Source organism: Sorex fumeus, unplaced genomic scaffold (genome assembly GCF_029834395.1).
Source record: "Sorex fumeus unplaced genomic scaffold, SorFum_2.1 ptg000015l, whole genome shotgun sequence".
Taxonomy (NCBI): Eukaryota; Metazoa; Chordata; class Mammalia; order Eulipotyphla; family Soricidae; genus Sorex; species Sorex fumeus.
Genome location: NW_026606072.1, coordinates 2,245,955 through 2,259,394, shown reverse-complemented (window position 1 = coordinate 2,259,394; position 13,440 = coordinate 2,245,955). Strand labels below are relative to the sequence as shown.

Genomic DNA, 13,440 nt, shown 5'->3' with positions numbered 1-13,440 from the left:
TTTTTAAGCCATTTTGGCTTATTTTTTTGAGTGGTGTAAGACTGGAATCTGGACTTATTCTTTTGCGTATGAATATCCAATATTCCCAGTACCATTTATTGAAGAAAAGTACCATGGTTTCAATTTTCTCTATTGAATATGGGGAAATATTGTTGTCAAATATAAGTTGACTATATATTGTAAGAGGTTATTTCTGGACTTTTGATTCCATCTCTGTGTGGCCCTGTTTGATTTTGAGTTTTGCTCTACAGGGGCCATTCTGAGCTTTGTGCTCAGCGGTTGCTCCCAGCAGGTTGGGGGACCAGGTGGTACTGGGGGTCAGGCCAGGACCTCCTGTATGCAAGGCATGCATCAGCCCATTGAGCTCTTTTATTTGTTTGGGGGGTCAACCCAGCAATGGTCAGGGCTTGTTCCTGGTTCTGTACTCAGGAATTACTCCTGGCATAGATCCAGGGACTATATGGGATTTCAGAGAATGAACCCTCGTTGGCCACATGAAGGCAAGCACCTTAAACCTATCTCTCTGCACTATCTCTTTGACCTTTTATGCCAGTTTTTTAAAGTAGGGGAATTTGATTTGCCTCTCTCAGTAACTGATAGCAGAATCAGACAAGATGATCTCTTTGTTATGTATGGAGCCCTGTGCCCTCTGCACTCCACAGTTGAAGAACATTCCTTGTAAACACACACAAAACCCTAACTTTGACTTAAATATAAGTCAAAGAAAATTCCAACAAATTTCAAAGTATCTTAATTATATAGGCCAGAATCTCTGGTCTTAAAACATTTATACTGGAAGCCAGTGGAAAAATACCTAAATAATCAGGCTATTATACCTATTTTATAAATGGAGAAAAATGCATGTAAATTGTTAAAGTGGAGGACTTTGGGTTTTTTGTTGGTTGGGGGCAACACCCAGCAGTGCTGAGGAGTCACTTCTGACTCTGTGCTCAGGGATCACTCATGGTGGGCTCAGGGGATCATATGAGGGACCAGAGTTCGAATACAGGTGAGCTGGGTACAAGGTACGTGCCCTACCCACTGTAATATTGCTCCAGTCCCAAAGCAGAGGACTTCATGTTTTCAGAGTTCGTGAATTCAGGAAGGATTCTTAAGCTAACACACAACTGCTCTTTCTTTACACACCCCAGACTCCTGGTCTAGTCAGGGCTGACCACAAAGCAACTAAACGAGAGACTGGGGCTGACTGCTGACCTCTTTCACTTCTAATTTGGTTATTTATAGGCCATGAGTGATGAGAAAGGCAGGAAGTATGTGGTCTTCAAACCTGGAGGAGTCTCGAGAAGACAACAGGATCGTTCAAATCATTTGCACTTGCTTTTTCAGTGCTGTGGGTTGCAACACCAGGGCCTTACTCATGCCAGGCATGTGCTCTGCCACTGTGCCACATCCCTAGCCCTGCACTTGACATTTCGAGTCTGACTCTGTGATCTAAAGGCTGGGAAAGGGACAAACACGTGGCCTTCCCCTGCCTGGAGGCACTCAGCAGTGCTCCTTAGTAGAACTTTGAAGTCCTTGACAAGACGAACAGTGAGTTCAACTTGAAGCCAACTGTTTTCAAAGCTCTATCAGCAATTTCCAAACCACTTTTAAAATCCTAGTGTAGAAGCTAAGAGACAGTACAACAGTGAGGGTACATGCATGGCGTGACCTGAGCCGAGGTCAATTCCCAGTAACACATGGACCCTGAGAGTCATTAGATGAAGTTGTCAGATGAAGCCCTGTTGGTGTGACCTGGGGTGTACCCAGCACTGCAAGGGTTGATCAGCACTTCATCCTTTGGCTCTTGCATTGAACCACTGCCCTTGTCGACCCAGAATCTGATAGGGCCTCTGGGACCTCCTGAGTACCACTTGGGATGCACAAAATAAATAAACTAAAATCCCAGTGTAGGTGTTAACCAGGGCCAACATCAGTTGTCTTGTGACCACTGATGGGCCTCAACCCCTCATACTATCTATCACCTTCTGAATTACAGCTATCTAGTTGACAGGTTCAGCCACAGAATGTACTATTTTGGGTAAAGAGCACTGGCATTGAGTCTTGGATCAGAAAATATAGACATGAGATTGGAGAGATAGTTGGCACAGAAGCTAGCACTTGCTTTGCATGTGGCTGCATCCATGACTATAGTTTGAAGCTTAGCACCTCATATGGTCCTCCAAGCACCTCTAAGACTGATCCCTGAGCACAGAGCTAGGAGTAATGCCTGAGCATCATGGGTGTGGCTCCTCTCTCCCAAAAATAAAAAGAAAATATAGGCAGCTGTAGCATTTGATTAGCATTTGATTTAAACAAATTTTAAATTTTTAAAAATTTTTATTAGTGAATAACTAATAAAATAACTAATAAAATCATAGCTAATAAAATACTGTGAGGTACAGTTATAGAAACAGTTACAAAATTTTGTGCTTGCTTTTCAGTCATACAATGATTGAGTACCCATTCCTCTACCAGTGCCCATTTTCCACCACCAATGGTCCCAGCATCCCTCCCACCAACTCACCTCTGTGGCAGGGCATTCCCTTTTGCTCTCTCTCTCCTTTTGGGTGTTGTGGTTTGCAATAGAGGAATTAAGTGACCATCATGTTCGGTCTATAGTCTACTTTCATAGTGCATATGACCTTTAAAAAAAAGTCTTTGAGGACGATTTTTATTCCTGTTGTATTGTATATAGGTGAGGAGAGAGAGAGAGACAGACAGACAGATAGAGATAGACAGACAGACAGAGACAGAGACAGAGACAGAGACAGAGACAGAGAGACAGAGACTAGGATACAGAGACAGACAGACAGAGACAGAGGTACTATTAAGACTAACTTACATACTCAGAAGCTGTGGTTGAGCCTGGAGTCTAAATCATTGTGCATTCTTTTGTTATGTACAGGTGAGGGCACACCCAGCAGTGCGGTGCCAGGGTTTACTCCTGACTGGGCACTCAGGAATCGTTCCTGGCAGTGCTGGGGGACCATACTGATGCATCAGGTTGCAGCCATAGCCATACGATAGGCAAATGCCTTAACTTCTATACTTTCTCTCAACCCAGCTATGTTGCTTTTTAAGTGCATATTCAAGATAAAAACCAGCAAGTGGAAACAAAGACAGAGTCCCAAGACATGACTAAGTCATTTACCCTACTGTTTTGGGTTGACCAGAATCTCCCCTGAAATAAGCATGAGCTCTTTTTCTCAAAATGGGAAAAGGATCTCTTTGGAGATAAGCTATCAGTTCAGATGAGGTCTCACTGGATTGGGGTAGGCCCTAAAACCAATATGAGCAGTGTAATTTAAGAAGAAAATTGGAGGGACACAGCCTCATGCAGGCAGGGTTGAGGTGGGCGCAGAGGGTGGAGCAAGGCATCTGCCAGGCCGGGCTGACTGAGGTCTGCCTCAGACAGCCCAGGGCCTGGAAAGAGCCAGGGAGCAGATTCTGACTCTGAGAAACTCAAAGAGATCAGCTCTGTTGACCTTTTTGTTTCAGGCAGTGACCTCAGGAACTGGAGAAGCAGATGTCTGCTGCCTGAAGTCACCTGGCCTGCGCTTAGCCTCGGCAGCCGGAGGAAACCAGTGCACCTTCCCTGCTCCTCTGCTTCCCAGATGACTCAAAACCAGGAGAATCTGAGGCTGTGGGGGTTTAGCCTGGCATGAGCTCATTTCCTTTGACGCTGATTAACCCTCTTAGGAAAGCAGCCCGCTCCCATGAAAAGGGAGCCCTATCATGGGGGCCATTATCTCCTGGGAAAGCCAAACCAGAGTCCCAAAGTCGTCTGCTGGTGCAGCCTCTCATGAACCAATGACTGATGCTGGAAAGTGCAGAGTACTTCCGGCCTGACTCTTTGAGGTGAGGGCTGGGGAAGGGTGAGAGGTGCATAAGATTTAGAATTTGCATAGGACTGGGAAGAAAAGACAGAATTAGAATTTCAAACAGAGTCCTGGACCTCAGGGCTTGTTTGGCAAAGAGTGGCTCGTCATAGGTTAGCAAAGCTCCTTTCAAAGCAAGGCTCAGGTATGCAGGTTCAGGATTAAATCTCCAGGCTGCATGGTGGCAGAGGACCTGGGCTGTCCCTCCCCGGGTCACCACCTGCCCAGAAAACTGACTGTCAAGCCCACAATTGCCTCTGAATGCCATCTTAGCACACCAACAGCCCTGACCCGGAGACTCCCAACTGAATCCCAAAATGGTTTAGTGTCATACAAAGATGTCTCTGGAACCCAACCATTTACAATCTAGAAATTTATATTTACAGTTGCGCCTGCATGAGTTCTTGTGATATTCAAAATGAGCTATGGAAAATATATTATCTAGTGTTTGCCCCTGGTAGGGAGGCTTGAATGGTGGTGGGAAAATTCGAGCAAAATTAATGCCCCAAATTAGAGAGAGAATATTGGGGAAATTGTCTGCCATAGAGGCAGGGTAAGGACTGTGAGGGTGGGTGATACTTGGGACATTGGTGGTAGAAAATGTGCACTGGGAGAGGGATGGGTGTTTCATCATTGTATGGCTGAACCTCAAACATGAAAGCTTTGTAACTCTTTCTCACAGTGATAAAATAAAGTAAAAAAGTAATGTGGAGTTCATGCCCAATTCAATCAGCTTAATCAATGGCTAAACAAATAGCAGCACTCCTACATTATTTTTAAAAAAAGTTAGAAAAGCTCCAAGCCCAAGGGTGTCCAGTCTTAGGCAGAACTTGCTCAATCTCTTGACAGAGCAGCCAGAAAGAAATGCTCCTTAAAATTGCTGGAGGGCTTGAATATTAGGGACGAAGGCAACAATATAGTGGGTAAGGCAATTGCCTTCCACATAAGAGTGAAGCCATCCGATAATTGCCTCTTGCTTCCTTATTTCACTTAGCACAGTCACCTCAGGTATCGTCATTTTGTCCCAAGTGACATGGTTTTATCCTTTTTAATGGCCTAGTAGTATTTCATTGAATACATATACCAAGGTTTCTTTCTTTTTAATTGTTTTAGATTTTGGGGGGGATGGGGCACACCTGGCAGTATTTAGCGTTTACTCCTGGATCTGCGCTCAGCAATCACTCATGGTAGGATTTAGGGGATAATATGGGGTTCTGGGGACTAAACGTAAGTCAGCCACATGCAAGGAAAACCCCCAACTGCTGTACTGTATTGTTTTGGCCCCTACCATGACCTCTGCATCTTCTCATTATTCATTTAAGTTTATTCCATGTTTGGGCTGTTATGAATGTTGTTGCTATGAATACTGGGGTGCAAATATAATTTAGAATTAGTATTTAAAAAATTGCTGGAGGGAAAGAAGAGGAGCACCAGGACCTGGGAGAGCTGAGGGTGCAGAAGTCCCCTCTGGGGGCCGGGATGCCCTTACTCTAAGGCGGGGCCACTATTCAGCTCTAAGTTGTGCCATTTAAGGCTCTGATGTAATAACCCCCTTCTCAGGTTGCATCAAACCTTCAGAAAAAGTTTCCTGACTGCACAACCCCATTTTAATTGTCCTTTGGGGGAAAGAGGGAAGTATCCTCAGAGGCTCCATGGGCAGGTTCGACAGGAGCAACAGCCCAGGAAGAAGGCGAGGGAGAGAGAAGAGGCGCCGGAAGCTTTTCTCCCACTGCTCACCTCCCCCATCTCTTCTCACTGTTTGTGAGCTTGTAGTTTAAGTTTATTTTTTAAAAAATTCTTTTGCATTGGGGAGATAGTTCAAAGGCCCAGCAGATGTGCTGGTGGCTCTTCAGTCCCATGGTCAATGGGCACCACTGGGTCTCAACAGTGACGGTGGGCCTAAGAATTGGTGGTGGCGGGAGGAGGAGGGCAGAGATCAGGAACTCTCTCTCCCTGGTGCTCTGCTCAGTAGTGACTCCTGATGGTCTCCTGGGGACCACATTTAGCTCCGAAGAATAAGCCAGGGTCTGCTGCATTGCAAGGCATCTGCCTTATCCCCTGTAACTGACTGGGGCTGAGTATTGAACCACTGGGCTGAGTTGGATGAATAGTATAGAATGGCCCTTGAGTCTCTCAAGCACTGCAAAAACACTAAATTACATTTTTGTTTTGTCTTGTTTTGTTTTGGGGCACACCCAGCAATGCTGGGGGGGGGGGGTATTCTTGGCTCTGCACTCAGGAATCACTACTGGCAGTGCTCAAGGGACCATATGGGATGCTGAACACCCCACTCAATGTACCATAGCTCCAGCCCCAGCATTAAACTAAATATATATATGAATTTGGTTTTCCCCCCCTTTCTTTTCTTCCTTGTTGTTGTTTTAGAGTCCAAAGATCAACCCTTGGTTGTTGTGCTGGCCTGGACTCTCACTCTTGGCCGTGGTGCTCATACGCATTCTGGTTGCAGTGCTCACTGGGGGTTGCACACTTTCCTGGTGGTCCACTGGAATCCAAAGAGCAGAGCTGCTGGGACCATGCTCAGTGTATGTGGATAGCACCAGAAACTGAACTTGCAGACTCATGCCTGCAAGACTTTTACCTCGAACCAGACCCCTTAAGTCCCTTTGAAATAAGTTCTATGGGGAAAGGGTACAGGGAATAGCACTGTCTGTCGCACTGTCCTGTTGTTCATTGATTTGCTTGAGCGGGCCCAGTAATGCCTCCATTGTGAGACTTGTTGTTACTGTGTTTGGCATATCAAATACGTCACGGGTAGCTTGCCAGGCTTTGCCGTGCAGGCAAGATACTCTCGGTAGCTTGCCAGGCTTTCCAAGAGAGGTGGAGGAATCGAACTTGGGCCAACCAGGTCGGCTGCTTGCAAGGCAAACTCCCTACCTGCTGTGTTATTGCTCTAGCCAGATGCAGGGAATAGAGGAATTAAAAACACTGCAGGCTGCTGGCACCTAGTGTCACCTATTGTACTGAAGGATCAGCTTTGAGAAAGATGCCTTGGGGACATAAGGGCTTCCAGGGCCCAATAGGATCCTCACACAAGCACTCTAGGAAGGCAGGAACATGGCTAAGTTGATGGGGGATAAACAGGGAGCTGTGCTGATTCTGAAACAAAGAAAGAAAAGAAGGAACAGGAAAAGAAAGCGAGGAAGAAAGGAAAAAGAGAAAGGAAGGAAGGAAGGAAGGAAGGAAGGAAAGAAGGAAGGAAGGGAGGAAGAGGAGAAGGAAAAAAGATCATTAAAAAGAAGTAAAGTAGTAATTATAAGTCAAAAATTCAATGGGTGATAGAGCAGAAGTAGCATTTCTCTCCTCTCTCTCTCTCTCTCTCTCTCTCTCTCTCTCTCTCTCTCTCTCTGTTTCTCTCTCTCCCCACTTCCCCTCATTTTCCAGGCAGATCACAGCAGGTTCTTGTCACATAGGCTTTAATGCCAACAGTTTCCCCTAAAGCTGTGACAAGGACGGTTTGCTTCCAGGTGTGATCATAGTGGTAGTCTATAGATGCAGCAGGAATTATTCAAGTGTCATGATGGTGGTAGCCTTCAGATGCAGTGGAAACTATCCAGGTATGTTCACTGTGCAAGCCACAGATGCAGTGGAAACTATCCAGTCTTACAGCTCTCCCTGGTAAAGCAGTGAAACAAAGAAAGAAAAAAAGAAAGAAGGAAAGAAAGGAAGAAGGAAAGAAAGAAAGGAAGGAAGGAAGGAAGGAAGGAAGGAAGGAAGGAAGGAAGGAAGGAAGGAAGGAAGGTTGTGGGCTGGTCATTGAAGAGCATGAAAAATAATTGTGGGAAAAATACCTTTTTATGATAATAACTGTTAAAATGAATATTAAGCAACTCAGAGGATGGGGGGTGGGGGAAACATTAACCATCTGCTCGGGAGAGAAAATGACAGGACTCAGAGACTTCATTTGGGTCTGGAGTAGTTTCCTGGGATTCCTTACCATATAAATAAAAACTTAGTGGCTCAAACAAAAGAAATGTATTCTTCACTGTTCTGGAGGTCAGAAACCTAAATTTATTTCTATTTGACTGAAACGAGGTGTTTGCAGGGCCTTTCTTGTGGAAGTTCTAGATGGAAACCTGCTCATTGCCTCTTCCCGCTTTGGGTAGAAGATTCAACACTTCTTGGCTTGTGGCCAAATCACTCAAGTACTTGACCCTGTGGTCAAATTACCTCCTCTTTGATGTGAAAATAGTGAAATTGATGTTTGTCTTCCTTGTTTTTTTTAAAAAAATATTTAATTCTTAATGATGTATCTTTGGACTGGAGCGATAGCACAGCGGTAGGGCGTTTGCCTTACAAGCAGCCTACATGGCCGACCCAAGTTCGATTCTTCCGCCCCTCTCGGAGAGCCCGGCAAGCTACCGAGAGTATCTCGCCCGCATGGCAGAGCCTGGCAAGCTCCCCGTGATGTATTCGATATGCCAAACACAGTAACAAGTCTCATGATGGAGACGTTACTGGGCCCGCTCGAGCAAATCGATGAACAACGGGAAGACCGGGACCAGGACCGTGACCGTGACCGATGTATCTTTATTGTGATTCATACTTTAAAACACCATTGAAGTCAGTATTACAATGTACTGTTGCAGTGCTACCACAAGAATCCTTTCACCTATGTTTGTTCTCTTCCTTTAAAGGATAATTGTGGGGCTGTTGCGATAACACAGCAGGTAGGACGTTTGCCTTGAACGCGGCCCACCCGGGTTTGATTCTCAGCATCCCATATGGTCCCCTGAGCACCACCAGGAGTGATTCCTGCGTGCAGAGCCAGGAGTAACCTCTGAGCATTGCCGGTTGTGATCCAAAAAGCAAAAAAAAAAAAAAAAAAAAGGAAATTGTAATGAAGTTCCAGACAGATAATCAAATCAATAATCCCACTTCAATATCCTTAATTTATTGAAAATATATCATTATATCTATCTATCATCTATCTTTGAACAGTTTCAGGGACTAGGACCTGCTATCTCTTGGGAGCATTATGAGCCAGGTTGCAGGGTCTTTTGAGGCTGAGAGCACAGGAATGTGAGAGCCCAGAGAGGGAGCTAGAGAGGAGATTTGAGTTCAGTATCTGGGCAGACAGGCAACTCCAGCAGAGAAAACATTCATGAAGGGCAGCATGAGAGGCCACAGGCTAGCCTCACGGGCACCTGCAATTGTGGTCATCTACGTTTTTCAATTCCTTGAAGATTCATTTTCTAGCCATTACCACAAGACGCACTTCGGCAAAATGGAGAGGAAATCTGCAGGAAAAGCAGCCCCCTTTGTTCCTGAATCTGAGAGGCTTCGCTGCAAATGTAGTGTGAAATTGTCTGCAATGCTGGCAGCAAATATGAGTCACAGAGATGGCCTGACATTTACAGAACGTGCTTCGCAGCAGTTTCTACACTTTGTTAAGACAGATGCTGAATTCATAGCAAGGCAGAAGCGATATTCAAAGATATTTTCTTTTTCCTTTTGGTGAGATCAGTGGGTCAAATCTAGAAGAGGAGACATCACAGGCATAAAGGAAAGACCCAGTGCTTGACTCCCGGCACCCACGGAATAGACTCTACAGGAAGAGGGAGACAAGTGTGGAGCAGCAAGCTTGTTATCAGCAGTTGGCTCAGACTGAATCAAGGCAGTGTGAAGAGAAAATGTTCCTTTGGAAAATATGTCTAAAGGAAAGTCAGTGTGACCTTGGGACCAGTTTTTCACAGGAAAAGAAGAGTCTTCAAGTCTTTTGGAGACATCCCCAATTCCAGAGCTGTTTCTGGAGACATCCATGCAATCTTTTTTTTTTCCTGCTTTTTGGGTCACACTTGGCGATGAACAGGGATTACTCCTGGATCTGCACTCAGGAATTACTCCTAGTGGTGCTCTTGGGACCATTGGTATGCTGGGAATCAAACCTGGGTCAGCCGCGTGCAAGGCAAATGCCCTGCTATCGTTCCAGCCCCCATCCATGCAGTCTTAGGGTGGCTCTGGGCTTCTAATACTGAAGAGGAATAGTCTTAGGAACTTGAGAATAATGAGGAATAATGAAGAAGTCATGGATAGATTTAGAGCAGACTGGGAAGAAGATATTTGGAGAAGGAAAATAATCTTTCAAATTCACTATAATTGTGAAAATATTTTTGGTAAATGCATTTCACTTTGTGAAATGAGATGGACTTGAAAGCAAGGGAAGGGGCAGTGGGAGTCTAAGCTCCACCCCTCCCCCAGTGGGCACCGGGCAGAAAAGCTGGAGAACATTTGTAGATTGGCTAATCTGATGCAGGTTTTCAAATACCATCTGATGAAGAGTGGAGAAAAGATTGGTAGGTTTAATTTAGAGGAAATACTTTTCCATTATGGTTATGGCCACTTGGGGGAAGGGAAACATTCTTTATTCTGGAATGCCAAAACGCAACTGAGAACACTAGAGATTTTAATTTTACAGAATGTTTTAAGGAATAAAAGTTCTAATTGTTTCTTGGACTAGAGTGTCTCCCTTTTATTTAAGTAGAACGTTAGAACTGGTCATTGGAAAGATTATTAGGTTGCATTACTGGTATTACTTTGAAAGAGGCGTCCTTTACTTAGGAGACCTGACAGTCCCTCCTAGTGACTCTTGGTCAACTGAGCTGGTGTTTCAACGCAGGGGTCCAAGGATGCAGTGCCTCTTGCATCCTGTAGTGCCAGAAATTACTTGGGTCATCCAAGCAGTGTTTGGGGGCTCTCGGGGTTGTACCTGGCAAGTCTTGGGGGACCATAAGGTGCGGGGGATTGAACCAGGGTCAGTGGCATGTAAAGCATGCACCTTGATCCCTGTCCTTTGTTTTTTACCCCTATATTTTCCCCTATATATGATCCTATCCAAGGGTTTTACTATTCACCTGTCTCAGCAGTGTGTGAAGGTAGTTTCCACAGGTCCTGGTAAACAGAATGATGGTTAGCCCTTCTGTAATTTGGCAGTATGTGATATATATTCGATATATATTAGATATCTTAATTTGCATTGTCAGTATGAACGATGTTGAGTATGTGCTTACGGGTTCCTTGGATTTTGTTTTCTGTGTATTGCTCTAATTTTTATTACTAAATGTCTAGTCCTACTTCTTAATTTCTCGGAACTGTATCATTAGCCACCACTGTCCAAGATATGATTGCAAATATGTTTTGATTTGTCTTTGTCTTATGAGTGACTTTCTCTCCATGTAGAAGTTTTGTTTTATGGTTTTTTAGAGGGTTTTTTTTTAAATATTAAAGATGATAGTCTGTTTTAAGCATTAAGTTTAGCTTTTAAGATTTTGAGTGTTGGACCTGTTTTTCATATTTAATTTTCAAAGCACAGTTATTTCTATGTTCCAGATTGTCATTCCGTTGAAAAGGTAAATTGTTTGTGTTTATATTTTTTTACTTAATTTCTGTCAAAATCAATTTATTTAGATAAAGCCTTTCAGTTGAATCATTTAATGGAAATTTTTAATCTTTCTGATATATATATTTTAGTTTTGAATTTTATTTGATTTTTATAAAGTTGGGCTGGAGCGATAGCATAGCAGATAGGGCGTTTGCCTTGCACGCAGATGATCCGGTTTGATTCCATCTTCTCTCTTGGAGAGCCCAGCAAGCTACTGAGAGTATCCCACCCACACAGCAGAGCCTGGCAAGCTCTCCATGGCGTATTCGATATGCCAAAAACAGTAACAACAAATCTCACAATGGAGACGTTACTGGTACCTGCTCGAGCAAATTGATGAACAATGGGAGGACAGTGCTACAGTGCAGTGCAGAGCTATTTCCCCCTATGTTAATTTTTTAAATGACTTTGTATCCTAAAAAGCTAATGCGGATATTTTAAGTATTTACCCGTATGCAATCCTACCCATACGCAACCTTTTTTGGAAGCATGTTCAAGGGGAAAGCCCATCCTCCACCTGGAAGTTGGGAGTGGGGGCTTGGGGGGCAGGGGGAGGAGAGGAGACTATGTATGCCCCGAAGAGTCTCAGTTAAGTATATAATCGGAATTCTCTACAGGAGGCCAGTGTCTGGCAAATGAGGTGTTAAGGTCAAAAAGAAATGTGAAGAAGTCACTTAGGGTAGAATTTTGTCACCTGATCAAAAGAGGAAAAACAGGAAGGCTTTCTCTATTGCTTTTAGCAGAATTATGCCAGAACACGCTGCTTAGAAACATCCAGCCAGATGGCACCATCAAGCAGGCCAGAGCCAGTCTCTGTGATGAGCCCTTATCAAAGCTGAATCCCGGGTGGAAAAGACAGTCCAGAGGGGACGGCACATGCTTTAACATGTGCCCAACATGAGTTTAATCACAGCTCCGTGTATCATTCCTTGAGCTCTACTAGGAGTGACCCTGAAGTACAGAATCGGGGCTAAGGTCTGATCACTGTTAGGTGTGGCCCAAACCCAACCCCCATTCCCCAAAAGCTGAACTGTCAGCTTACAAAATAAGATAAAAGTCACAAAATAAGAACAGAAATATTTTGTGAGATATCTTTTTTCTATATTAAGCCACTCATAATTGGGTCTTTTATTGCTGCAATCAGGTGCATGCTAATCCACTCAAACCTTCAATCTAAGAAAATTCATTGTGTTGCATGTAGTTACATAGCAATATCATGTGCGTGAAGAGATGTGGGTATATCAAGTGGCTGTAAGATGTATACTATTTTAAGTGTGTGAATGGAATTATCATCTAAATAGCAGCTTGACTATTGGGTTCCATTCTAGGATCTATGTTTAAAGAGGAAGCTGGATGTTTACTGGAGATAACCAGAATATCAGGAAATGCAAAACTTTCATAAAAAGAGGACTAGGAAAGTTGAGCCTGAGCAGAGAACCATAATGTGCAACAATTAGTGGAAGAAGGGGAAGATATTTGAAGTTTTTAAAATATAAAACAAAATTTAAGTGTGCTAACTTAGTCATGTGATATCAAATACAAAAGAGTAAATATTCATCTAGTTATGAGTAAGACTCTGTCTTTTTTGGAGGGGGGTGAGGGGGGCAGCAGAGGTTGGGCTGTGGCCATACCTGGCAGTGCTCAGGGGATTATTTCTGACTGTGCTCAGGAGTGAAAGGTGGCAGAACTTGGCAGACCATATGTCTTGAACTTGGATGGGCTGCATGCAGGGCAGGTGCTTTAAGCCCTGTGCTATCTCTCCAACTCCAGAAAGAATTTTCTCAAAGTGAAACCATCTGGCTATTGACCGAGAAGTTAGGAGATAGTGAAGTCCCCGGGAGCAGGTCATGCAGAAGCTGAACAACCATACTGTTAAAGAGGAATTTGTGCGTTGAACTAGTGCTTAGAAATAGAGACTTGTTAATGATGTTGTTTTATAAGTGGAGAAGCCGGCTGAGAGGACAGTGGTGTACCCAGGCTCTCAGGGATGCAGAAGCAAAGGTGGAGAGAGCAAGGACCTGAGGAGTGGGCAAGGGGCTAGGACTATGAGGAAGGTGTGAAGCTTTGAAGTTGCAGGAGTGGCTCTTAGACCTCGGCGGGGACGTTGCTTCAGAGCTAGTTGGACTCTGGAGCTCTGTTGATGAGATGGGAATTCAGGAT

At 44.2% G+C, this 13,440-nt stretch overlaps 1 pseudogene; it reads left to right on the top strand.

Annotated features, from left to right (window-relative positions):
- Window positions 1–7,419: 7,419 nt before the first annotated feature.
- LOC130021280 (uncharacterized) overlaps window positions 7,420–13,440 on the top strand; it is a 108,060-nt pseudogene continuing 102,039 nt past the window's right edge.